The sequence below is a fragment of the Lagopus muta genome, chromosome 3 (genome assembly GCF_023343835.1).
Source record: "Lagopus muta isolate bLagMut1 chromosome 3, bLagMut1 primary, whole genome shotgun sequence".
In the NCBI taxonomy this organism is placed as follows: domain Eukaryota; kingdom Metazoa; phylum Chordata; class Aves; order Galliformes; family Phasianidae; genus Lagopus; species Lagopus muta.
Genome location: NC_064435.1, coordinates 3,365,961 through 3,391,620, shown reverse-complemented (window position 1 = coordinate 3,391,620; position 25,660 = coordinate 3,365,961). Strand labels below are relative to the sequence as shown.

At 38.2% G+C, this 25,660-nt stretch overlaps 1 protein-coding gene across 6 annotated transcripts in view; it reads right to left on the bottom strand.

Moving 5' to 3' along the window:
• TSNARE1 (t-SNARE domain containing 1) overlaps positions 1–25,660 on the bottom strand; it is a 496,518-nt gene that overhangs the window by 16,511 nt on the left and 454,347 nt on the right. For 5 of the 6 annotated variants that reach the window (XM_048938870.1, XM_048938873.1, XM_048938872.1 and 2 more), the window contains one exon: positions 21,159–21,360. The exons of the other annotated variant lie outside the window; for it this stretch is intronic. The gene's annotated coding sequence lies outside the window, so the exon portion shown is untranslated. Of the gene's footprint in view, positions 1–21,158; positions 21,361–25,660 lie in introns of those variants that run through there. 6 annotated transcript variants of the gene reach the window in all.

Genomic DNA, 25,660 nt, shown 5'->3' with positions numbered 1-25,660 from the left:
AGATTACAAAAGAACTACAGAAGATTTGACATTATTAGTACTAAAAATATTATGAGAATCTAATCCTGCAAGATGCTGAGTCTGTGGGAACACACAGCATTTGGCAGCTCTCAGGAAGCTCTCAATAACTTTTACATTCTGGCTTAAAAAGCTGTGATCCTGAGTTGCTCACTAAAGAAGCACTAAATGTTTCCACTAAGGGAAGTCCCAATTATGTGGTTTTATATAGAAAAAAAGGAAAGTTAATGAATGGAAATGTAACAGCTCTGACGCTGCTCAAGCACTAAGCTGTCATCCTTCTAACTTTCCCAGGGAGATAAATATGCTTTTTCCAACATCTCAGGAGTAATTATTGCATCTGATTTACAGACAGCATAAAGGTAGTGGGGGGAAAATCAGTGGCAGCTTTCTGAGGGTTTTCATAATGAAAAATTTTAAACTGTTTTTTAAAGTGAACAATAGGGAAATACTATATTTCTATTAAAGTAGAAAGCATGAATTATAAACTGTTCTTTATCTGATAAAATAGTCATGCTGGCTGATGTGCCAGCAAGTGATGTAAGAAAATTCCTGAATTTAACAGCAGCCTTAACTCCCACTTGCACTTGGGAGGTTCACAATTCTCTTGCAGAATACTATAACACTGCAGGATTTTCCACCATTTGGAAAACAGACCAAGATGCAGTGGATGGGAATCAGATTACAGACCGGATGGTTGATAGATTTTAGGTAAATTGTTATTGGAGTGCATGCAATCCATATCCTGCTTCTGTATTACAGCGGGGAAAGAAATCACCTTTTGAAGGCTCCAGTATGTTTTAGCTTTCTACTGTAGAACTAGTATAGGTTAGTAACCTGACTTTCATACTACTAAGTGTATTTGATGAATCCTTCCTATCCTGTTTGTTGTTTCCAACCATCTGTTTCTCTGCTTGTTTCCCTCCATTTTAACACTCCTTTTAGCAGACATATAAGAGCTTCCCTCTTCTCCTCCACAGATTTTTGCTATTACAATGATAGCAGCTGGCTCTCTTCACTGGGATCAGAGCTGTGTTGTGGTATGTGTTGCAGATGCATGTTGTAAAAGGCAACTTCAGCCCTAAGGACATTCCTAGGCAAATAGAGCTAGGAACAATGGATGCAAAATGGGCTGTGGGAGAGTAGGTGAACTTGGCCATAATCCTCAGCCCATCAGAACTGAGAATAAAACTGAAGTTCCTTCTCATCAAACCCTGCATGCAACTCAATATGCCTGCACAACTCCAAGCAATTTTTTAGTGTTGTTTTGAGGAAGGATCAGTATTGATGCAGATGAATGTAAAGCCATAGTGAGAGACGAGAAGCAATTCGTTGTGTCCAGGGCAGATGAAATCCGCACCCATTGAAGTGAATAACTCAAGGTTGTGTTAAATGCAGGTGTTGCAATATAGGTATGTCCTGCTCCAGGTGTGCATGTCAGCCACTGCTCCCTTGCACTCACTGAGAGTCAGTCCGCGTAGACAGTGCTCTTCTGGGTGAAATTTATCTCATCTTATACAATGATGTTTGTTGCGATGAGTCATGTATTTATTTCCATTGACTACTGACTACACAGTCTGGCCTTGTATCTATCTCTGGAAAGTATCAGCAGTTACACAAAACCCAGACCCTTATCCAAGCAACATGTAAGTTAACAGACTTATTGTTTACATCAAGGATTTTTTAAATAACAGGAATTAATGCGAAACACAATGGCTAGCTGTGGGAGAAATTGTTGGTTTTTATAGTACATGAAATAATGTGTTGACCTTAGACTTGGGGGTGAAGTGAGCGTATAACCCTTTGTATCTGTTGCACGAAGACTACATGATTCTTACAAATGGTGGTGACCTTATAGCACATTCATGTGTTCCTTTGATTATTTTTTATATAACCATGAAGTTTTCACATCAGGTATGTTTTTATGTGAGAAATCATGGTATTTGCTCAGGTATTTTCAAACTGTCTTTCACAATATGATGTCCACGAACAAAAGATATTGCTGTTCAATGTTAAATGAAGTACTCAAAGTTAGGGACATTTTATGAAAGTGAACTGTGTCGTTCATAATCTTGCAAATAAAATAGTGGATGCAAAATAGTCTTTATAGATAAAATAGAGATAAAAAGAACAAAACTGGACCTCTATCCCTGGTATTGCTGTGCTTGAGAGGCTAAGAACATCCTCATTAAGGAAGTTAAATAATAGATATTAATTCCATAGTGCACTCTTTCTTCTTTCTTTATTATTGTATGTATGAACAGACATATATACAATATTTATTTAATTTTCTACAATAATTACTTGGTTTCTGTGATTGACTTTACAAACATCAATACATTCATCCTCTACAGCCCATAGTGATGTAAGGATGCAAAAGAATGATCTTAGTCTTAAAGAAAGATAAACTAAGACGAAAGCAGATTTAAGTGTCTTTCTTAACATTAAAACATTTTTACGTGGTTTTTGTTCCCTGTTTAAACTGCAAATCTAACCTACTGATTGGAGCTGGATTTTACTGTTTAGTTGAGCTACCTCATCTACAGCTGATGTACATTTAATGAGCACAGTGTAATAGCTATACTTAAGAAACCATAGAATAGATTATTACCATATCCAGCATATCTAAAATTCAGTTGATATCATAGGAAAATTGGTTATTGCAGTTTCTGTAATATAAATAATACTTTAAATTTTATGGAGATGTATCATAACATCTTTATCCAAAACTAAGAATATTGGAGAATATACAGCAAAGAAAGTGCAATGCTTTGTTTTGCTTCCACCTGAAATAAAGAAACAATATATTTGGGTTTTTTTGCTCTATATATGAGAAAATCCATCTGTAGGGATACAGTGCAGTTTTCACATTATTACAGAATTAGCCTGAAGGCAAAATGCTCAAATGTAGAAGATTTCACATCACATTAGTTGTTTCATAGCATAAACACAGTTTTGAAATGGTCCAGCCAATCATGTGGTCAGATCTTAATTACTGAAACAACTAGGCAGTCCCGGATATTCAGCTAAGGAGCTACTTTCCCTCACCCAAAGAGACTTTCGCCTAAATCCAAAGGATTCTGCATAGGCACTTCTTGAAGAGCAGTGGATGCATATACTTTTCAGGAAAGAGAATACACCATGGGAATACAGCAGGGCAGAACTAAGACATAAATGTTAACTCCAATGGTGCGTTACACTGAGGAGACCCAGATGCTAAATCATATGCGAAGGCATATGTTTTCTGTGATTAATTTTCTTTGCTTCCTAAAAAACATTAGCTCTGTTTCTCTACATTATATTAAAAATGCTAATGCATCGTGCACTGGTTTGGGAAGAATCTCTTTGTGTACTTTCTTGTTCCCTGATGTTGCTTTTTAGTTTTGCTTGGTTCTTTATTATTATAATGATTGTTTCTTGCTAAAACCCTTTCTTTTAAACACCTCCATCCCCCTTCACTGGGGAGAAGTGCTTCCTAATTGATTGATTTGGGGATTTCCTCAAATCGTAGTAAAAATAAAGAATGCATCAAACTAAAATTAAAATTTCCATATTCCAGTATCTAATGTTTGATGTGTGAAGCTGCAGTTCTTCAGATGGGTCTCTGAGGGTGCAACTGTATTGATATAGGTCCATGTAGACAGAACATGTTATTGAATAAAATATTTTCAAGCAGCATCTCCCAGCAAAAGTGGAGCTGGCTGCCAAGGGAAATGACTAGGATTAGACATTTCTCTTCACAGCCCATTTTGGGATTCACTCGTTATTAGTTCTGACAAACCCTTTTTCTCCCCAGCTTCAGGGAAATTCAGATTAGAGGCTGCTGCTTTGTTTGGTGCATTCAGGGAATTGTACCCTTCAAATCCATGTTAAGTGCTCATACATAATATCTTGCCAAAAAATGAGAAAGCAGATGAACTGGTCCTTGAGGGAGTGCTGCACTTACTACTTTTTCCATTCATTAGTGATAGTTGAAGATAACTACATAGTCTGTGCTGGCAAATGCCTAAGAGGGCTGTGCTAATTCTAAAGTACTTCCAGGTACAGGTAGAAGCTGTATGACAGAAGCTTCCTTCACTCACTGACAATTTTTTGACTTTGTGTTTGTCAAGATGAGAATTAGGAATCTAGTCTGGTTCTAAGAGCCAAAACTCTTGGTTTGGGGCCAAAACTGTGGTCCAGATGATACATGTCTTAGAGCCTAGCGATGGCACTGACTGCTACAATGCTTGGTTATTAGTGGGATTGGACTTCAAAGAAGCCTGGAAAAAAGCACCAGCTTCAGGTCATTAATTGAATTTTACTTTATTTCTGCACTGAGCTAGTACAGCAGGGTGGAAGGGTTGGAGGTACACAGTAAGTTCTGCTAATGCATACATCCCCTTCAAGTTTGCTGAGCTTCACATGTTTGCTGTGAGATACTAGATGCTTTTAAGAAGTTATAGAATAGAATCATGGATTCATAGAATCACCAAAGTTGGGAAAGACCTCTAAGATTACCCAGTCCAACCATCCACCTATCATCAATATTTCCCTCAGTACAACATCTAAATGTTTATTGAGCAACTCCAGGGACAGTGTCTCCACCATCTTTCTGGGCAGCCTGTTCTGGCTCAGAGAGTGAAGAGGAGAAGTATTTCCTTACATCCAACCTGAATCTCCACTGGCACAACTTGAGGCCATTGCCTCTAGTTCTGCTGCTAACAGAATCATCTATCTCATCTACTTATAGTGACATACAAATTAGAGCAATTTGTCAATGATTCCTGTGTATACCGTACACAAATTGTCCCTCAGAGGCCAAGAAGGCCAGTGTTGTATTGGGGTACATTAAAAAGGACATAGCCAGTAGATTAAGGGAGATGACCTTCCTCATCTGCTCTGCTCTGATGAGGCCACATTTAGAATATTGTTGGATATTGTTGGAACTGGATCCCCAGTTCAAAAAAGACCGGGATTTTCTAGAAGGAGTCCAGAAGGGGACCACGGAGATGATAAAATGCCTGGAGCATCTCCCATACGAGGAAAAGCTGAGAGACCTAGGTCTGTTCAGCCTGAGGAAAAAAAAAAACTGCTGAATTTTTATAAATATCTAAAGGGAGGTAGTAGATAAATGGATGAGCCCAGGTTCTTCTCGGTTGTGCATAGCAATAGGACAAGGAATAATGGTCTAAAACTTGAATAAGGGAAGTTCCATACAAACGTGTGGAAGAACTTCTTTATGGCACGTGTGGTGGAGCACTGGAACAGGTTGCCTGGAGAGGTTGTGGAGCCTCCTTCTATGGAGATATTCAAGACCTGTCTGGAAGCCTACCTGTGCGACATATTGCAGGGTACCCACTTACACGCGAGGTCTCTTGAGGTCCCTTTCAACCCCTGCAATTCTGTGATTCTGTTGTTCTATGATATGCTACGTATAGAGAGATGGTTGAGATGGAAAAATACAGAATTTCCTATAGAAGAGAGGGAATCAATGCAGGTTAGTAGAACTTCATTAATAATGGTATGGGTATTTGGAGAAAGGAGAACATTTGTGGTGAAAGGGTTGTTCTTTCTTTTTCCTCAAGATGCACAAGGATTTCTTGACCCAGATATGACAGTGATACTCAGATATGACAATGAGATGTATAATGTGTGCATTTCCACACTCAGTGAAAAGTTCAATGATGTAGGTCACTCCGTAAGTAATGTCTCCTATTTATTTTGCGATAATAATAATTTGCGATAATAGCACAACTTGATAGAAAAAAAATTCAGCTACACTAATTTTCAACATAGGCAACACCATTAGCCAATTCGTGCAGAGGAGCTGATAAAAATGCTCTTTATTTCGTGAAGTGACAGCTGTGCACACTTGTCAGGAATGCATTTCATGTGGCTGTCACTACTGCTGCAACACACTGCCCACTGCCTCACTGTGCTCACATCCACTCTTTGGTCTCCACAAATGTTCAACAAGAATCAGTGATTGTCAATGGGTGCAATTTTTTCCTCATGGAGGAATTCAGTGAAACATCTTTTGTTTTATATGCACATCCATGTCAGACTCCATTTTGTCTCAGATTGTCCCTCTGCTAGTACCTGTCATATGGCAACAAAATGTCATGGAATATTGGTGGGAAGGTCCAACCGCTACCGTTATACCACCAACATCCACTTCTGATCCTGTGGGTGAATAATAAAATAGGAGGCATTACTTTCGGAGCAGCCCTTGTAGCTTCTTAGAGTGGGAGGAGAAAATGTGGTGGACAAATGGGCATCTTAAGATTTAATCTTTTCCATCATGGTAATCATCTGATGATTTGAATGACATGGAAGAGTAAGCCCGGGATTGTTTCAGTAAACTGAAGATAGGGAGAAGATGTGAAAGTGTGCTATGTCATAGGGACGTCTCCAATCTTTCCACCAAAAAACAGTCATTTCCATATGCTGGGTGAAAATAAATGGCTTTGAGTGCTCACATAGCCTTGGGCATGGGAATCTTCAGTGAATTCCCCAACTGACAACACAAATGTCAAGCTCAAGTTGAATTGAAGTGGTATCTTTCTGTAGAAAAAAGTCTTCCCACTCATGTCTCTTGGATGATGCTGTTGGTATGTTGAAATCTCCTTCAGGCTCCCAGAAAAAAACATTGCTCAGGACTGTTTCTGAAATTGGGAAGTTCCCCTCACATGACATTAAACCCCCAAAGCATTTCTGGAAATCCCTACGCATATGTGTTTTCATTGCACATGATTTTTAGTACTGCTTTCTACTTCTCCATCTTGTGGTTATAATCTTTCTGACAAATCTGTCAATCTCGGTTTTGTCAGAGGGATCAGACCTGGAGCATTTTTTTGTGCAACAGCAGGAAAGAGGGGAATGAAGTGCCTTTTCTTACTTGCTGCAGGATACTGAAAAGCCTGAGGAGACGTGATTTGATTTTGCTAGGTGTCAGATGACTGCAGAGCCATAGAACAAAGCTTTGCAGAGTCATTTGGTCATTCCCTTGCAGGGTAAACCAGAGCTGCAAACCAGATGTTTGTCAATGATGGTTACTCCTGAAATCATCCAAGGATAGGGCCTGCCTTTACACTCCCAAATCTAGGCCATGTTTTCCAAATCCTTGCTATTCTTTACATCAGAAAGTTTGTCTAACATGAAATCTAAAGGCTAAAAGTTCCCTCCTGGAATGTGTTTCTACCTACAATGAGAAAGGAACGCTTTATTCTCTTTCTCCCCATGGTATCTTTTCCACATTTGAAGGCTGTTTAATTACCTTTGACTAATTACATAGCCCACATTGTTACTGCAGTTTTATTTCTAAAAAGAGCTTTGATTTCTACCCTGCTAAGCATACACAGAACTCGTCTATGATACTGTATAATCCTATTGTGATTACGTTTACTCTTCCTGACACTGCCTCCTCTGCTTTCTTACAATCATTTTTCACACCTTAATTTGCTGTAGCAGAGCACAGTGGGTGATCTGTGAATGATTTTCAAATTATGCGATAATGCATGGCTTGTCCCGCTTATGATTTGCTTTAAGATCCAAACTTCAAATACTTCCCTGCCCACCATGCTTCTGCATCTAGCAGAAATTACTGATTCTTTTGCATGTTCCTTGTCTCAATCCAGATGTGATCCTCAACTGAGACATGAGCATTAAAAGAGTGTCTTAGTCTGCTCAATAGAGACATAGGAGATAAGTCAAGACTTCGGGCTTTTTATATGTTGCTATATTGCACGGGCTGAAGGTAGAGTGAACAGCTCCATCTTGCCACAAACAATGTAATTGAAAAGATATTTGGCACTGCTCTGCTCCAATATTTGCTTAATCCATTGTCTCATCCTCCAAAACAAGTGGAGAGGATAGGAGGAGATAGATGTCTACATATAACCTGGTTATTAGTTTTGGGAATGGAGTAAGTTTTCAGACTGTCCACTTGGTTAATTTGTTGTTGCTATTTTTTTATATAACCTTTGATGGAAATATCTTTCCACTTCACCTTTTAAATCTCTCGTTTTCTTTCTTTTATCCTTAGGATACTTTAAGCTTTCAGGTTGCCCAAATTTGTATTCCAATTTATCCTAAGAGAAAATTGTTTTTTTTTTTCATTTGTTTTAATGTGTGTCTAACAAGCATTTGCAGTAAAGAATAAATATTACACCTTCTTTTTGTCTTTTCAGAGATAATACCAGGACCTAGAAATACCAGTACACTTGCTGATTCATTTTGGTACAGTCATGAATTTTCAGATTTGGCAAAATTCAAAACTGAGAGCTTATGTATTGACAAATGGAAGACTTCATTGTTTTCACCATAGTACATGTCATTCATGCCATTTTAATTTTAATGGGAAAACCACATGCCCATGTTTTCCTTGGTAGAGATAAACCTGAATGAATCACCTAATGGAGATTTCCAAATCCCTTTAAGGATTTGATATATATATATATATATATACTTGCATCAGAGTGAATTGCATTTCAGAATTGAATTCAGCTGGAGGTTAAGGAAAGGACAGTGAGGTGTCCTTTATGATGAATAAAGTTACAAAAGGTAATAAATAAAATATAGCAACACTAACCACTGGAGACAGCTGGGGCTTTTATCTGCTCTGTAATAAAATACTTAATCAATGAACATATGCGATACTTGAAAAAGTAATCTTTGGTAAGCAACAGGATTTTTTTTCTCTTCTCAGAGAGAATCCCACAATGTTCAGTATTGTTGATTAAAAAAGAAAAAAAAAAAAAAGCTTTTTCAATCTAATTGAATAACGATGAGGCACTGATGGCTCTCTTCACCTACACACCTGAGAAACATTTCCCTTGCACTGGACACAGCAGTAGGCTATGGTTCTGTTCTGCAAGGCCCTTCTCCGTAGATTACTGTTGCCCTGAAGAAAGCATGAAGCAAGCAAGCCAGCATGGCATTGTGGTAAATGAACACTCGTATTTGGATTAAACCCACAAACTGCATTATTTAACAAAGACAGCAGGTAAGTAATTAACTTTGGTTACTACTAAACCAAGACCAATGAGAAGAGATAACTTAGACTGGAAGATTACATAGCTCTTCAATTGTCCCTTGGGACCATCTAGTACCACTATTTAACAGTCCCACTAACCAGAACATATAAAATATTTTAGTAGAATATCACTGTGTGTTAAAGAGTGGGTGCAATTAAATAGTAGTAGCAGTAGCATAGTAGAAAGGAGGAAAGCTTTGTGGAAACTCCTTCAAGCAGCCAGCAGATGCTTAAAATTATGGCTTATCAGTGGTTCAGATTCTGCTCCATATTCTGCTGATGGTGATCCAGTAAGCCAATGTAGAAAAGATAGATATAGAACTTAAAGCAATATTTTAAAGTGTATTAAAGATGAGTTCAGGTTGAGTTTTGAAGATTGACATTCAACCCTTGGGCCAAAAAGCCCAAGCCTCAAAACATGACTGTATGCTGTGACCAAAACTACTTGACTCCTTAACTTCACACTCATTCAAGTTACTTTGCTGTGGGTATCTGCTGTGCCCACTGAAGTGAGATGTTATAATTCAGCAACAAGAAACTGTGCTGCAATTGGTCATTCTGAAGTTTCCTGTGTTGCTCGTGTATCTGTAGAGACATTCTGCAACTGTCTTTGTGACTGGTTCTACTTTAGCCTGCCCTGTTTGTGCCAGCCACTCACACTCCATGGACAATGCATCTCTGGAGCACACACTATTTCCTTTCCCTTCTTTCATTTTCTATCAGCAGTGAAATAGTTCAAAATGTTAGCAGTACAATAATGTATTGATGTAAATACACCAACAGTCTAGAAATGTCTTTTCAAAGAAAAGGGTGCAATTTTTGTTTTCTAAGGCAGTTTCTAAGTTTGCTTTTAGTAGATCTAGGGATTTTTCCCTCATTTAGGAGATCATGGCCAAGATGACAGAAATGACAACTCCAAAGCAATAAGTCCACTCTACAACACCTTTTCTGATTTAAACCAGTCCCCAAGAAGTCTCCAGATTCTAAAATTAATCTTGATCTTCATTTTTTTTTTTCCTCCTGAAAGGGTAGCTATAATTCCTCATAAACCTATAGCTCTCCTTAAGGAAGCATGATGCCAACCTCAGGCAGCAATGATTATTCTTTACCTAAGTATATATGCCTGAAACCAGCAATAGAAATATGACAAATGAGTATCAGATGAAATCATAATCCCCAGCCTCCCCTGGGATATACCAACTTTCCTAATGAGAGAAACAATAAAAATGCTGGTCCTAAGTGGTTTGAAGATAAATGACTTTCTACTGTTGATATTTTGATCTATAGGACAAATATGGTGTGTCAACTGAATGCATTTATATAAAAACAGCTGAAACCCATAGGCTGTGGTCTTAGCAGATAAATCCACTTGATTTTACTAGTAGAGTGATGCAGAAATATGTTTTTAAATCACTACTTTCCTACTTTCCCCAAGGCTCAAAAAAGACCTTGCTTTTTTTTCTCCTATTTTCTTCAAATAAAGGACCACCTAATTGGTGGAACAATACCTGGAAAATCATATTAAAAATTCACAGCTTTCTCTTAAACTGTTGTTTTGACAGCCCCATATGAAGACTCTGAAGGCTAAAGATGTTCTAAAACATTCTTCAAGGTCAACAAAGCATTTTAGTTAAAAAAAAAAAAAAATACTGTGTCAAGAGACAGATCCTAATAGATCTCAGAGACAGAATTACTGTAATATTTCCAGTATTTCCAGTAATATTGCTCCTTTTTCCTTTAACAGAGATGAGCTTTCAGACTGCATTGTCAAACTGATGAAATGTCATTATATCATATAAAGACTGTACATCATACTTACCTTCATTATCCCAGACAACTCATTTATTTCTGATGGTAAGTTTCATGGTGGTTAGGATACTACCAAATACAGAGGGTCCTTTCCTCCATCAAGACATTATTGACACTCTTCAAAATCTAGATGACTTGTAAGCTTAGTCTCAAAAAAAGAGTATTCTGACTTACACCACTTTACAACGTGGATTCCTGTTGGCACCGTTTAAATGTCTGCATCCATGAATAATCAAGAAAATTATCAGGATGCCTTTGATGAGGAGACAACAATCAGATGAAATTCATGAAATAAAACTCCATCCAACCCTACCATCCAGACTAAGAAACCACTGGAGGATTGGATAGAACAATTGGATCATAGAATTGTTTGAGTTGGAAAGGACCTTTGAAGGTCATCTAGTCCAATTCCTCTACAGTGAACAGGGATATTTAGAGCTAGATCAGTTTGCTCAGAGCCTGGTCCAACCTGATCTTGTATATCTCCAGGAGTATTGGAGAGTTATCACTTCTGTGTGCCTACTTCTTATAATCCTCCAAAGGTGAGCAGCAGTGAGCACTACTGGAAGCTGTGTCCCAGTGTGTTTTTATATTCTTGGCTTTATGTTGATATGAGACGTGGTTCCTAACATTAAAAAAAAAAATTACCATAAAGATATAGATGCTGGAAACAATCTAAACACTGCAGTGTGTTGCAGAGTCTAGATTATATGCAACACATGAGTTTTCAGACACTTAACTAACACTGTGTATCCTTTTGTGCTTTCTGGTTATCACTCACCTCCTTGATATACTTTTTTTGATCTAGAATACATAAATATCTTCAATGTTCAGCCCAATAAAAGCCTAAGGAAAACAAGTGTAATTTCTGGGTCATGGTGCCCACCATCTCAAAAACAGGGAAGTGTAACAAGCCCATTGAGGTGTGGGAGCTACGTCATCTTGAGATTCCACAACTGGCATTTCACAGAGTGCATTGCATACCTCAGCAAACAGATATAAAGAGACAAAGGATAAGACAGGAAGCAAAACAGTTGCACTCACTCTCCTGGTAGGTCTCATCTCAGGGATTCCAAGAATGTCCATTAAAATCAAGAGGAAAAAAATTACTAAGAGAAGTGTTATTTATGAAGCTTTATTTTAAAAGATTACTATAGCACAACATGTGATGAAAAAAAAAAACAACAAAAAAAAACAAAACCAAAAAATGTAATGTTAAACCATTAATAGAGAATATAGGGCAAATGATGAGATCATTATATAGAAACAATAGCAGTGTGGTCAAAGAAGAAGCACTAAAGGACTTTCAGCAATACTGAGACTTTTGTGACTTACTAAATCACCTGTCTTTCTCCTGATCTCATGATCCACTCCAGTGCCTTATCTCCCCTGCAATCATCCTTTTGGACATGCTGACATGGTCCAGCCAGTTCCCCTAGTCCATATGCTTTTATCCTGTACTCAGTGGCTGTGATAGACACCAAAAAGATACCATTATCCTACTTCCAACCTACTGCCTCCATGTAACTTATAATTGGGTTGTGCCTGGGGTACATTACCTCTCTGAAGTTGTATAGAAATGTTTTCTCTGGCTGGTGATCCAGAGGATTGTTCTGATTACCACCTTGCTTTTCTGTTCTTAGCTCCAGTTCTTGATTTTAATGCCTACCATATCTCAAGAGGTTTTAGAGAGAAATAACTAATTTTCTAGAGGAGATCGTGCAAGTTTTCATGCGGTACAAAGTATGAATAAGGAGCATGGTCAAGTGAATAACAAAACAGGGTACGAATCAAAGACTGCTAAATCCAAGAAGAACATAATTATTAACTGCAGGACTTTCGGTCCTGGGAGATGGACTGTATCTCATGATGTCACTGCTTAGTGAAGGGGTAAAAAATGTAAAAATATCACAATTCTTTGTGGAAAACTATGTTTAATATATGGCTGAGTCTGTTGGGAACAGGAGACCAAAGTATTTCTCACTTCTTCTCTAACATGCTTTGTTCTTTTAATTATAAAGGGGTTTATTTGGAGATTGATCACAGCTCCCCACTACATTAGCATCAGTACAGTCTGAATCCAAACCATACAATCTGTAAGTCAGTGGCAAGCCTTTACACCTGATCAAGTCAAGAATTAATGAGAATTAGAACACTGCCAGGATTGCCTTTCTTGGCCATGTCTAAGGACAAAACTCTGTTTCCCAAATGAGCATCTGTGTTTTTTGGCTGGACAGATCAAAATGCTAATTATACAATCACAAGTTGGGGAACATCCATGGGAGGGAGTGAAGGTAGAAAAACATATTGGTGTTGTAGAATGATCACTGGAAGAAAGAAAAAGTGCTGAATTATACGTTTTTTCGGACAAATGACGATATTTCCAGTCTCACACTTCACTGAAACACCTTCCAAACTTCTCCTCTGTCCCCACCTCTGCTACCACTACTAATTTCCAGTTCTACCTGTACTTCCTAGAGGCCTGACACCATCTCCAAATCTTTTTCTTAATATCTTACATCTCACACACGCATATATGGTGACTTTAAGAGCTGAAGTTAAGAATGGGATTCCAGTCAATGTGGTATTCTGCTTTTTGGAGCAACTTTAAGGCTATTTTTTTGCCACACAGCAATGATCCATTTTTTGACTCAGTTAAATTAGAGGAGAAAAAAAGAACGTGCAAACAAACAAGAAAACACTGTCAAGAGTGAAGAAGTCAAAAACAAACTAGTTTATTGGCAATGATTCACCAACTATGGAGAATAGCACCATAATGCAGTGAGACAACATACAGGCCGTTTTTTCAGTACTTGGCTGTTCTTCAGTCTTTGGAAAATTGTTCTCTCCTTATGTTTAGAAGAAAGCATGCTAGCATCTCCAAGCCCTAATGAATCGCAGAGTTAGGAAAAAGGTAGAAATGAATGTGAAACAAGCCTTTCTGTCACCATAGTTGTTCTTCAGCTTCTTATACAAGAGATATCTTGAAGATTATTAGCCTGGAGAAGGACACTGCATAGATGTTAAATAGAGAATTAACAGGAATTTCCACCCAAAACACTCAACTATCTGGTGATAAGGGAAAGAGAAAGGGAAGGGAAGGGAAGGGAAGGGAAGGGAAGGGAAGGGAAGGGAAGGGAAGGGAAGGGAAGGGAAGGGAAGGGAAGGGAAGGGAAGGGAAGGGAAGGGAAGGGAAGGGAAGGGAAGGGAAGGGAAGGGAAAACATCGCTTTTACTAGACATCCATGTTCTCAGAATATGTATTTTCTCACTGGGGACAGTAAATATTGCAAGAACCTGGAATCTCTTAATAAAGGTTGCCTTCCTCTGCCTTGCCTATCTACCTTGGTGGAGTATTTTATATATTCTTGTGACAAATGAAGATGCACTCTCCGAAAGTTAGTAGCATTTCAAAGCATAGGAAGGATCAATATGAGATTTGGAAAAGTGGGAAGAAATATCCCTGATGAAACTTTATAGCCCAAAAGAGAGAGATTTAGTATTGGAGCACTATGAAGGGATGCTAATTCTGGACTTACCCATCTAACTGAGGCTCTAAATTTTGAGCATAGCCACCTTTGGGATACATAAGCATCTCCAGAGGGTACTACAGCCTATCCCAGGGTCTCTTTTCACTGCTTCTAAAGGGAGCTGAAAGTTATTGTGCTTCTTATTTAGATGCTTGAAGTAAGACAAGGCAAATCCAGGCTGTGCAGTGAATCCAACTTACCTATGAAGCAAATGATCTCTAAAAACATCCTGTAGATTGAAGAATTGCTGAGTCTGTACTCTGATTGTGCAGGACTAGAGGATCCTGGCACAGGCTTTACAGCACTTAGCATTGCTGCTGATCATGTCAGAAACATCTCAGCAGAGACATAAAGAAAGAAAAGGCGAAGGACGGTGTAATCACAGCTGTCTGATGTTTTCCTACCTGCTGCTGTCAGAAGTGTCAGTTTTCACTGCATGCTTCTGCGTTTTACTAACTGCCCGTATGCCACGCATTACAAAGCTGTTCCAGTATGGCAACATTCCCCATAGGGTTCTTTTTTTCTGCTTTGTTATTTCTTTATCTAGTGTGACAGCAAGCTGGCTACTAGGGAGTTAGAAACACTAGAGAGGATTGTAGTAATCATGCCTGCTTTTTCCTAAAATCTTTTTTTTTTTTTAGTAAACACCTAGCATGATCTTACAACCAAACATTATTTCCAGTTTCCATCAGCTGCACCACGAAATGTCTCTGTGTGCTCCTCCCTTCTTCCTTTAGGGTTAAAGTCCCGCAGGGATGTCAGTACAAACAACATAAAAACAGCCTTTGCAACTACACAACCACCTCTGCACTCTGCATTGTTTCATAGAATCACAGAATCATTAAGGTTGGAAAAGACCACTGAGATCATCTAGTCCAACCATCAATGCATCACCACCACGCTGTGTTTGTAAGCCTCTCCCTCAAATACACCTCTCATCTATTCTCTCAGATACAGCACCCAAGCAGCTGCTCCGAAGATAACAAGAGGAATTTATGCTAGCACCATCCCAACAGGTTTCCCTCGGGTCTTCTTTTGGGCAAAATTTCCCTTTGCTCTCTCACACAAGCATCTTCTCTTCAAAGAAATCTCTCACCATCCCTCTCTGACTTAATCTTTTTCATTCTGTTATGCTCAGTACCCATCTTTTCCTCACAGGGTAGCATTTTCTCGTACACAATCAAATTTAACTCTCTGGGTTTCTGCCATAGGGTCTTTCATTCACGTCTAAAAGCTCTGTGAAGAAATCATAAAATCACAGAATGCCTTGAATTGGAAGGGACTTCAAAGATCATCTAGTTCCTACCTCCCTGCCATGAGACCATTGCCAACTACAAGATCAAGCACTAGATCAGGCCTCCGAGGGCCCCATCCAGCCTGACCCTGAAAAAAGAAGGGAGAAAAAAGGAGGCTCCACCGTTGCCTGCCATGAACTCAGTAACATTTTCCCATGAAATAAAAAAACCCAGCCCAGAGAATACTCACTATAGCCTACTGTACTGGTGTTATTCCTGGGGGGGGAGAGATGAGTTCAGGTTGCAAACCAACCAGGCAGAAGCTGTAATCACAAAATTGAAAATTCAAGCAAAATATTTTCAAAAGTGATTTCAATTGGGGCATGGAGTAATTTCCTCAGGGAGCTGGTAGAGGCTTTCTTACTGGAGGTGCTTGGAAAAAAAGTGTTTTTAACACTTAGGAAAGCAAGGTGAGAGGAATTCTACCATCTGAATGGCATTAAGGTGATGGTAGTAATCTCTCACACCACTAAGCTCCATCAAGCTATTTTAATCTTACAAAAACTTTCGCAGGAAAAATCTATTTCCAATCCAGGGTCTTCAAGGCCTTCCAATGTAGATTTTAGCAATCCTATTAAATTAGCCAAAAAGCTAGAGATGTGATTTGCAAGGCTTTGGTTTGCTGTTTTGAATAGCCAGTTAACCAATTTCAGGTGATCTCAAGCTGAAAGGGGAAGTGTGACTCTGATAGATGTATCAGCTCTATACTGTACATCACATAGAAGTAATAAAGCTTTAATAATGTCATTTGTGTCTCATAGTCTGTCCAAAAAGAACCTCTTTGCCACTTAAGGGCTGTACCATGGGAAGGGTCGTACAGAAGTGTTACAGTGAGGTGAAGAGGCCTTTCTAAATCCCAGCATAGTTAGTAGAGAAATTAGTACAGTAAATCTTCTAAATACTCAATTTCTTACACATTTCCTGTAATGTCACCATAGGGGGCTTCCTTGCTCTGCTTGTATCAACCAAAAAACCTAACATGTTCCCTTTGGTAAGTCTTTATTTACTTCTGTGCAAGTCCCTACAATTGCTAGCTATGATAAGCAGGGACTTGGCATTAGCTATAATTCACTGGAACTAAGGTTACAGAACAGCAGTGTCTTAATTTATTTCCTAAATGTCATTTGATACTCTTAAAATAGACATTTCCATTGTCAGCAGCATACAACGTTGAGGGAAACCTGACTTTTATTGTGAAACTATCAATGTTTGCCATTTCTGCATGTAATTGTCAAACAGATTACCTCTCATCGTCATATGTTTTATTCATATTCTTTCCATGGCAGAGTAAAGAAAAGCTGGTCCACTGTCCACAGCAAATGACAAAATTTAGAATCAGTAATACAAAGAAGAAGCCAATTAAACTCCCTTATTACATTTTACTAAGCTGCTCCAGACCAATTATAGCCATATTTCTTTGTAGTTTAATTAAGTTCCACTCAGCTTCACAGAGTGGTAGCCTGTGGTGAATGAAAGCCTGAGAAACATGGTTCAGGTGCCATGTGCAGGATCATTAATGTGCTCTGGGCTGCTGCTTTGGAAGAGGCTGCACCTAATTACTTGGGTTAACACACTAATACCAAATGGATGAATTGCAACCATTTTCAGTGTCTTGCAGACCCTACAAAACTGTAGATTAATAAGTTGTTAGGGAGTGATGAGATGACCTGCCCTACTGTTCTTCAATTTTTCTCCATATGTTCTTAGAAGCATGAAGTGCTGAAGTGGAGAACTGTATCAGCCACTGCCATTTCCATTCCTCTTTCTCTGAGGAATGATAAATTATCGCCTAAGAAATTATCAGAGTTGATGATCAAAATAGACCATCTTTTATTTCCTATAACTTCAATTTTGATCCAATTGGCTTTGGATCAAAATATACCATATTCAAGAGATAAGAGGTGCTTTGTTACCACAAAACACAGAGAACAGATTGAACTCCTTCCAGTTAGTAATAGCTGTCTGAAAATCAGGTATATAGTTTAAAACTACTATTTAGGATCTCTCTATAACTGACTGTAAGAATAAGTCAGGGAGACAAAGCAAGTGATCCAGCTCAAAAAGGAAAAGGACAAGCTGGCTGATCCTGTTCACACCATGTTCATGTACTAGAGAGTATGTAACAGAGGTCTGAAAAATCAGGATGGGATGGCAAGAGTGTATTAAGACAGATTGGTAACCACATTTTTTGATGGAAGGGAGAATCATAGAATCAAAGAATGGCTTGGGTTCGAAGGGACCTCAAGGACTGTGAATCTCCAACCCCTCTGCCACATGCAGGGCCACCAACCTCCACATTTAATACTAGACCAGGCTGCCCAGACCAACCTCCACATTTAATACTAGACCAGGCTGCCCAGAGCCCTATCCAATCTGGTCTTGAACACCTCCAGGGATGGGGCATCCACAACCTCTCTGGGCAGCCTGTTCCAGCACCTCACCACTCTCATAGTAAAGAACTATGAGAAAAACACATTACATGATAGCAGTAGGAGCACAAGTTTAAACTGAAAAAGGAGAGAGTTTTGTTCGTGTTTTAGTTTTCATAGTAAGTAGCAGATCTGTGAAATTCCTTTCTCCTACACAAGATACATTACCCATCAGGAAATCAAAGAATCATGGAATCATTAAGGTTGGAAAAGACCATTAAAATCATTTAGTCTAACCATCAACTCATCAAATCCCCATCACAGAGAAATTAAGAATAAAGACTGAGTGACTATTAGGGAGAAATTATCATAGGTACACTTTCCATTCTTTAGGTGCATATTTATATCCACTGTTGGAAACTGAATGCCAGGTGATACAGAACGTTGAGGTGAATTTGTAGAATGGTTTTTATGTCCAGCACTGTGTGGGTTAAGATATATAAAGCTCCTCAGGACTTCCTTCTGGTTAGCTTAAGCAATCATATTCCCAGGACAATTGATTTATGCATCCTATACAAATGCATTGCCAAAAGGTCAAAAATTTGTTGAATGATTAATGGTAGGTACAGCTGTTCCAGCTGTGACACCTCTACAGACCTGTCTTTGGGGAAGAGCTCACCTTTCTAAAGACCTCAGATCTGAGAAATTTTACTGGCTTCTGAATGGCTTATCTAGGTGACAGCAACCAACATGCCATACGGGACTCTTTTATCTTGCTCACACTTGCCCATAAGGCATTACAGACAAAAACTGTTTCCTATTCCCCTTCTAAATAAGAGGACTTGACAACTTAATAATTGAATTTGGTGTTTAGCTTGCTCTGTTTCTGCTATGCCTGCTTTTAATTTCTTTCATTAAGATTTTTTTTTAAGTTTTATTCCTCTGTTGCCAGCTTACAGAGCCCATGAAAAACAGCTTTGTTAGGATTTTCCCCGTTTTCACACTAACCCCCTCCCCAAGGTTTCTCAGGGGGATATGTCCAAACTGAAGCTCCTGCTTCTGGGAGGTGTTGAGTTTGGCGTCTGTTTGTATGTTCTTTTTAAAAAAAAGAATAAAACTGTGCCAGTGCGCCCACAGTATTTTCATATAAAGGGGCACTAACATGAACAGCATAAACAGCTGTTTAACAGCTTTGTTGGATATATTTGCTATGAGGTAGGAGAAGGCAAATGTGCTTGTGATGTGGGAAGAGAAACATACATTCTTCAAGAACATACTGTTTTATAGCAACACAATGGAATATATATATTAAACTAGCATCTGTTATTAAAATAAAGTCTATAATATGTTATGTTACGATGTGGATTCTTCATGCTTTTTCTAAGCCAGAAAGCATCTATAGTTTCAGCAGAGAAATACTTCACCTGAGTCATTTGTGCCAAATGCATCAGCTGTGTTAGCTGGCTCGTTGTAAGCCCCACCAGTTTCTGCACTGCATCATACTAATGAGGTAATCACTGAGCCTCTAATGAATGGGATTAGTGAATGGGCAGGGATTTTCATTTGGAATCTCTTGTTCAAATGCAACTTGAGGCTCCCAAAATATTTGCTTGCAATCAGCTTTGAGCTAGGTTCAATTCAGCTCTTAGTATCTAGATGAAAATCATTTTCATCACTAGAGAATTTGCCAGTTTTGCTGATAGAGGCAGCCCACAGGTTGTGCTGGAAATAAACAGGGAGCTCCACTTCAACAGCAAACACTCTGTGCAAAGGTAGAGCAGCAGGTAACATTTGTAATTTCAGAACAATACTCAACTTGCTTGGAAAAAAAAACAAAAAACTATCATTCTATTACTGTGCTTTTCTTAATAACAAGTGTTTGGACTAGATGACCTTTCAGGTCCCTTTCAACTGGAACAATAATATTATAATGATCCAGTTATGTTGACTTTGCTGGATAGATGAAAAGAGTACAAACAAGCAAACAAAACCCAGCAAGGACAACAACCCCAAAACTCTGACTTCTGTTTCCCTCCCAAACCTAATTAAGCTTTGCACTTCTGACCCTGAATGAGCTTAAGTACCTGCAAGATTTTGCTGAGCATTTTCAACGCTTAACCTTTACTATTTTAGCTTTTTGGTAAGGAAGCATGTAATTTAAATCTGTGCAGGTAAGAATCTAGCTTAATATTTGTTATTCTTTTCTAAACCTTCATAGTAATCAAACCCACATTTCATTGAGAGCTAGCTTATTTTATTGTAATGTATTTTGCTGTATTGTATTTTATGGTGAGACACTGTTTTGGTAAAAGATGTGACTTTTCATGAAGAATAAAAAAACATATCATTTTGTGAAAATCTCTTCAATACTTCCTATGACATTTTAATTAAAACCACTTTTGAAATGCTTTATTTACTGGAGGAGAACTGCATTTATAATACATGACACATTTAAAGATGAATTTAAATGGCATTTTCAATCATGTTTTCAGCAGAATATATTGTGCATGAAAATGGAACAAAATCCCAAATGGTGAATGTGTTGAAACCTATGAGATCAAATCAAATACAGAATTTTATATTTTTCATGAAATGCATTGCTTGACTTTTTTAACACATTACAGATCATTTTCATAGAAGAGATCACAGTATGTCTTAATGTTTGTCTTGCTCTTTCACTAGTGTTTCTTATAAATAAATAAATATGTTCTATGCTTACAGTGGTATCAAATAAGTATACAGTCATAGAATCCAATAAGTATCTTGCTGATTGTTTGTAATTTACTCATGTAATTTTGAAATAATTTAGCTCATATTTGCCAGAGCAAATCATAAAGCAGCAGCGCACAGAAATGAGAATCTGAGCTGGATTCTATTTAAAATATACAAAAATAATCACAGAAGAGTCAAACAAAGCACATTGACTTTCATAGTTTCTAATGAGCAGAGCTAGAAGTCAGGAGAATGTTAAAAACACAAACAATAAAAATAAATTCTTAGCTATGTATGTTACAACGCACAGAACACCAGATCTGGAGGCAAAAAAATAACATTCTCCAGATACAAAGGTGGCACAATTAAAATCCAAAACGCTGGGTAAAACATGTTTTCAACTAAGGGTTAAAAAAAAAAAAAAAATAGCAGGAAAACTTATTCACAATTATACTGATACATGGCATTAAACTTAGCTTTTCTTCCATACAATTAGTGTTTGTTGGTTATAGCAGTTTCAACACACCGTGATCAGCAAAGCAGACACTGACATAGGGAATGAATGTGAAATGCCTTGAGAATCCATTCCACTTCACGGGGTGATCACAGACTCTGCAAAAGCAAGAATAACTGATAAGTATTTGTGGGAGTCCTAGAGATTTGCACATGTAAAGTTGTTTCTAATGGAAGGGTGACTGCTCAAGGTGATCCCAAAATGCGCAGTTGAGAGTGAAGTAGACACAGCCTCAGAAAGACACATTTTCACTGATTCTAGTCTCAAATAATTTTGCAACAGGTGGACAAGATGAATGTAGAAACAAATCAGATTTATAAAGAAAACAGTATACTGTAACGTAGCACATAAATGAGTGGATTTTGTGTTCTCTTCAACACCAGTCTTTCCTATACTGTGAGGAGAGTGAGTTTAGTTTTGAAAATACATTTTCCTCCAATATACACAAAGAAGCTGAAGTGTGATATTGATGTATTTCACTGAAGAGAATGTATCTCAGAAATATTTGTCTGTTTTCCATTTCTCTACACAAAGAAGCCAGTAGGCCCCTTCATTTGATAGGATGAACTACCATATCATGTGTAGATGTCTACAGAATAAAAAGTTTACATCAACTAATATAAACAGCTAATGTAAATGAAGAGGTTTTTTTTTATATTACTATTTTTTAAGTGCATGTTTTTCTGTAATTGCTTTAACAGAAGCCTCCTGGGATGAGTGCTCAAAGAGTACTATAGGCCTTCAAGTACTATAGATTTCTGAGGTCAGGCAAATTGTATTTTTGCATTCACTGCCCTATAAGCCAGCTCTGGCTGTCTGTAATAAACATCCCTGTTAAAAGTAGAAACAAACCTTTGTAGTGGCTGTGTTTATTCTGCTTGCAATTCTTTGCTCATACATATGCTTTGCGAGAAAATCTGGCTACTTGGTATCAAAGAAAAGGGAAGAGATGGAAAAATTGTCCGTTAATATTATCAAACCCATAACTGACAGCAACTTTCCTGTTGATGCTGAAAGCTTTAGAAGTATCCTGTTTAAATTACGCTTTATTGCAAATCAAGACAATGTCAAAAAAGAACAGAGATCAGACCCCTCCACCCAACATGCGCATATTATTTATGCCAATTGTTAAAATCGTTCACAGTGAAATATTATTTGAATAATATTTTGAAATGAAGCATCTTTTGTGTGCTGTGCTACATATAATACGAAGCATAGAAGATATTGCCTTGTATTCACATAAACACTACAAAGAGCTAACAGAAACACTCTTTAATAACAAAAGGTATTCTGAAGATGACATTCATCTCAGTTCATCTCAGCTACATTAAGGTGTGAAAGTCTTCCCCTGAGAATAATGCCCCCAGGCTCTGGGCTCCTATTATACTAATTACAGATCTAATCAATACAGCCAGTAGATTTTCACGGTGAGGGTCACTTGAATAAAAACATCAACTTCAGAATGACTTAGATTTCACTGGCTGCTATTGACATGCATTATCTACAGAGGGATACTCAGGATGATGCAGAAACATACTCTGGGGACACATAAATGTTGCTATATATTTTCACTAATAGAAATTCTTCTAATATTCCAAAACATATTTGCTAGAGTTTGACGTGTTGAAAGGCTCTGAAAAGGTGACAGTGAATGGTAATCATATAAACTTTCCATCCACTCCGGAACCATTCTGACTTTCCTGTTCACTCTTAACATTTAAAAATCTTTCTCTGAAGAGGAAAGGCTGAAGGTAAAGTGGAAAGAAAATAAACAGAAAAAGAGAAAAGAGATTAGTAAAAAGAGTAAAGAAGTAGAGAGGAGGGAAGGGAAGGGAAACAGGAAGGGGAAGGGGAAGGCAGAAAAGATGAGATTTGTATTATATCAAATTTGTATTTAAAGCTGAATTATTAATATAATATTAATATATATAAACATCTTAATATAATATTTATCTTAACGTTATATAAATATTAAGACAGGGATCTCCTAGAAGGAGTCTAGGAAAGGGCCAAAAAGAGGAGAGGAGAGGAGAGGAGAGGAGAGGAGAGGAGAGGAGAGGAGAGGAGAGGAGAGGAGAGGAGAGGAGAGGAGAGGAGAGGAGAGGAGAGGAGAGGAGAGGAGAGGAGAGGAGAGGAGAGGAGAGGTATGTTCACATGTCTCTTTTGTCTTGGGAGCACAGCATTGGATACAACATTTCAGATGTTTCTTGCCAGTGTGAGTAGAGGTAAAGACTCTTGAGTTAAAGACTCCTCATTGCACTCTACAACTTCCTCCTCATTGCACTCTACAACTTCCTCCTCATTGCACTCTACGACTTCCTGAAGGGAGGTTGTGGTGCAAAAGGGTCTGGCTTTTTCTCCCAGGCAAATAGTAGGACCCGAGGAAACGGCCAGAAGTTGTACCAGAGGAGCTTTAGGTTGGATATTAGGAGAAACTTTTTCTCTCAAAGGGTGGTCAGGCACTGGAATGGCTGCCCAGGGAGGTGGTGGAGTCGCTGTCCCTGGTAGTGTTCAAGAGGCGCCTGGATGAGGAGCTACGAGATATGGTTTAGAGCTTGTGGTACTAATAGGAATGGGAGGCTGGTTGGACTAGATGATCTTGCAGGTCGTTTCCAACCTTGTGATTCTGTGATTCTGTGTGATTCTGTGAGTAGAGGGAAGGCCCATAAGCTCCCTTAGCCACATGCTGCCATTACAGAAATATCAACTAGTCAGATTTCTTAGTGCTGTCCTCGGTCATTCAAGCCAAGCAGTCAACAACTGTGTGGTGTACAGGCAATCAATAAGTAAATGGCTGATTCAAGTCAGTTGCTCACAAAGGCATTCTTCCTTACGAGGAATGTATGGGTGTGAATATAAACATAAATGTATGGGAAGAATAGAAGAGTGTGAGTTTATGTGTGTGCATAAACGTTCTTGTATATGGGAGAGAAAGAATGCAGCCTAATCAAATCCTGCAGACTTTGGACAAGCTTTGTCTCTGAAGACTCAGATAAAGAGCACCATATGTTTGATATGAAAGCAAACTTGACTACCAGCACAAGCCATTACTCTTGGCAGGCTCTGAAGCTACTGGGAATTATGAATCTTGATTTGCAGTCAGGGAAAATATTCAACATCACTAAAAACATTTAAATTAGAAACGGATAAACTACACACTTGGCTCTTGAGTGTAACAAGAGGATCTCCAGACACAAACTAGCTACAAGATATGCTGGGCCGTGAACCAACAAACTTAATGTATGTTTCTGGTTCAGCAAAGATAAAAATGAGTTATTTTCACTTATTGAAAAAGATTCTGAATTCTGTCACATGCTTATATTTTGAATGAAGTGTTTTCTTTATGAGTTGCTACAGTAATAATAAGTAACGCTGAGTGCAGGAGTTCTAGTCATGGACTATGCAGTCTTGTGTTAGTCTGTGCAGCTGAACTAAATTACAAACTCCAGAAAAAAAAAAAAAAAGAATATATATTAAAAATAACAGCGGGGCAGATCTTTGGAAACTTTGCAAGTAGAATCTTAAGTGACTTCAGGCTTTGCCTGTCCACATCAGTGAATCACCACTATGATGATCATAGCCAGTGAAAGGACATCTAACCTGGTTCTTCTCATGCATAAAAGAAGAAGGCAGAAAATTAAAGATAAATGAGAAAAGATTCCGCTGCCATCAAATTGATAAAATTATCCTACCATGCAGGCTTACCAATCATTTTACTGGGAACCACAGTTATCAGGCAGGTGAGCTACTTTTGTCACCAAGAGACTTTCAGCTGCAGTAGGGACCTGAGCTATGGATCCATCCTACAGCCCTCTTTGGCTTCAGAAACATCTTTTACTCCTTTACAGATTGCTGCATAGACTTTGCTTATTTACTTACTCTAGCTCATTTTGCCTGTGAATTAAACAGCTAGTCTCATGGGAAGATAAATCTTCCACAATGAAAAAACAACTTGATCCTATCTTCTGTTGTTTTGAAACAAGTGACATCTCTTTCTTTGCTCTAATAAAATGTGATTATACAGATCACACTGCGTAAATAAATTCTGATGGTATAGCTCCTAACTTTTTCAAATTTATACAGCCATTAAGACTTTTTCATAGACATTAACCTCAATGGACTTCCCTGTTTGAGAACATTCATTCAGATAAATTAACTCCATTGTTAATAGCAGTGGACCACAGACAACATCTAATTTGTGATCAAGAACCTAAACTCATCTGCAAGGCTGAAAGTGGTGATACCAATTTGGACATGAGGATCTCAGTTTTCTGCTTCTGAAAACCCTCAAGAGAATGCTGAAAGAAGAGCAGAAAACTTTGTTTACATTTTTTCTGCCTCTAGTCTCCAGTAATATCAGAGAATAAAGACATGTATACAGAGCATATTAATTCTAAG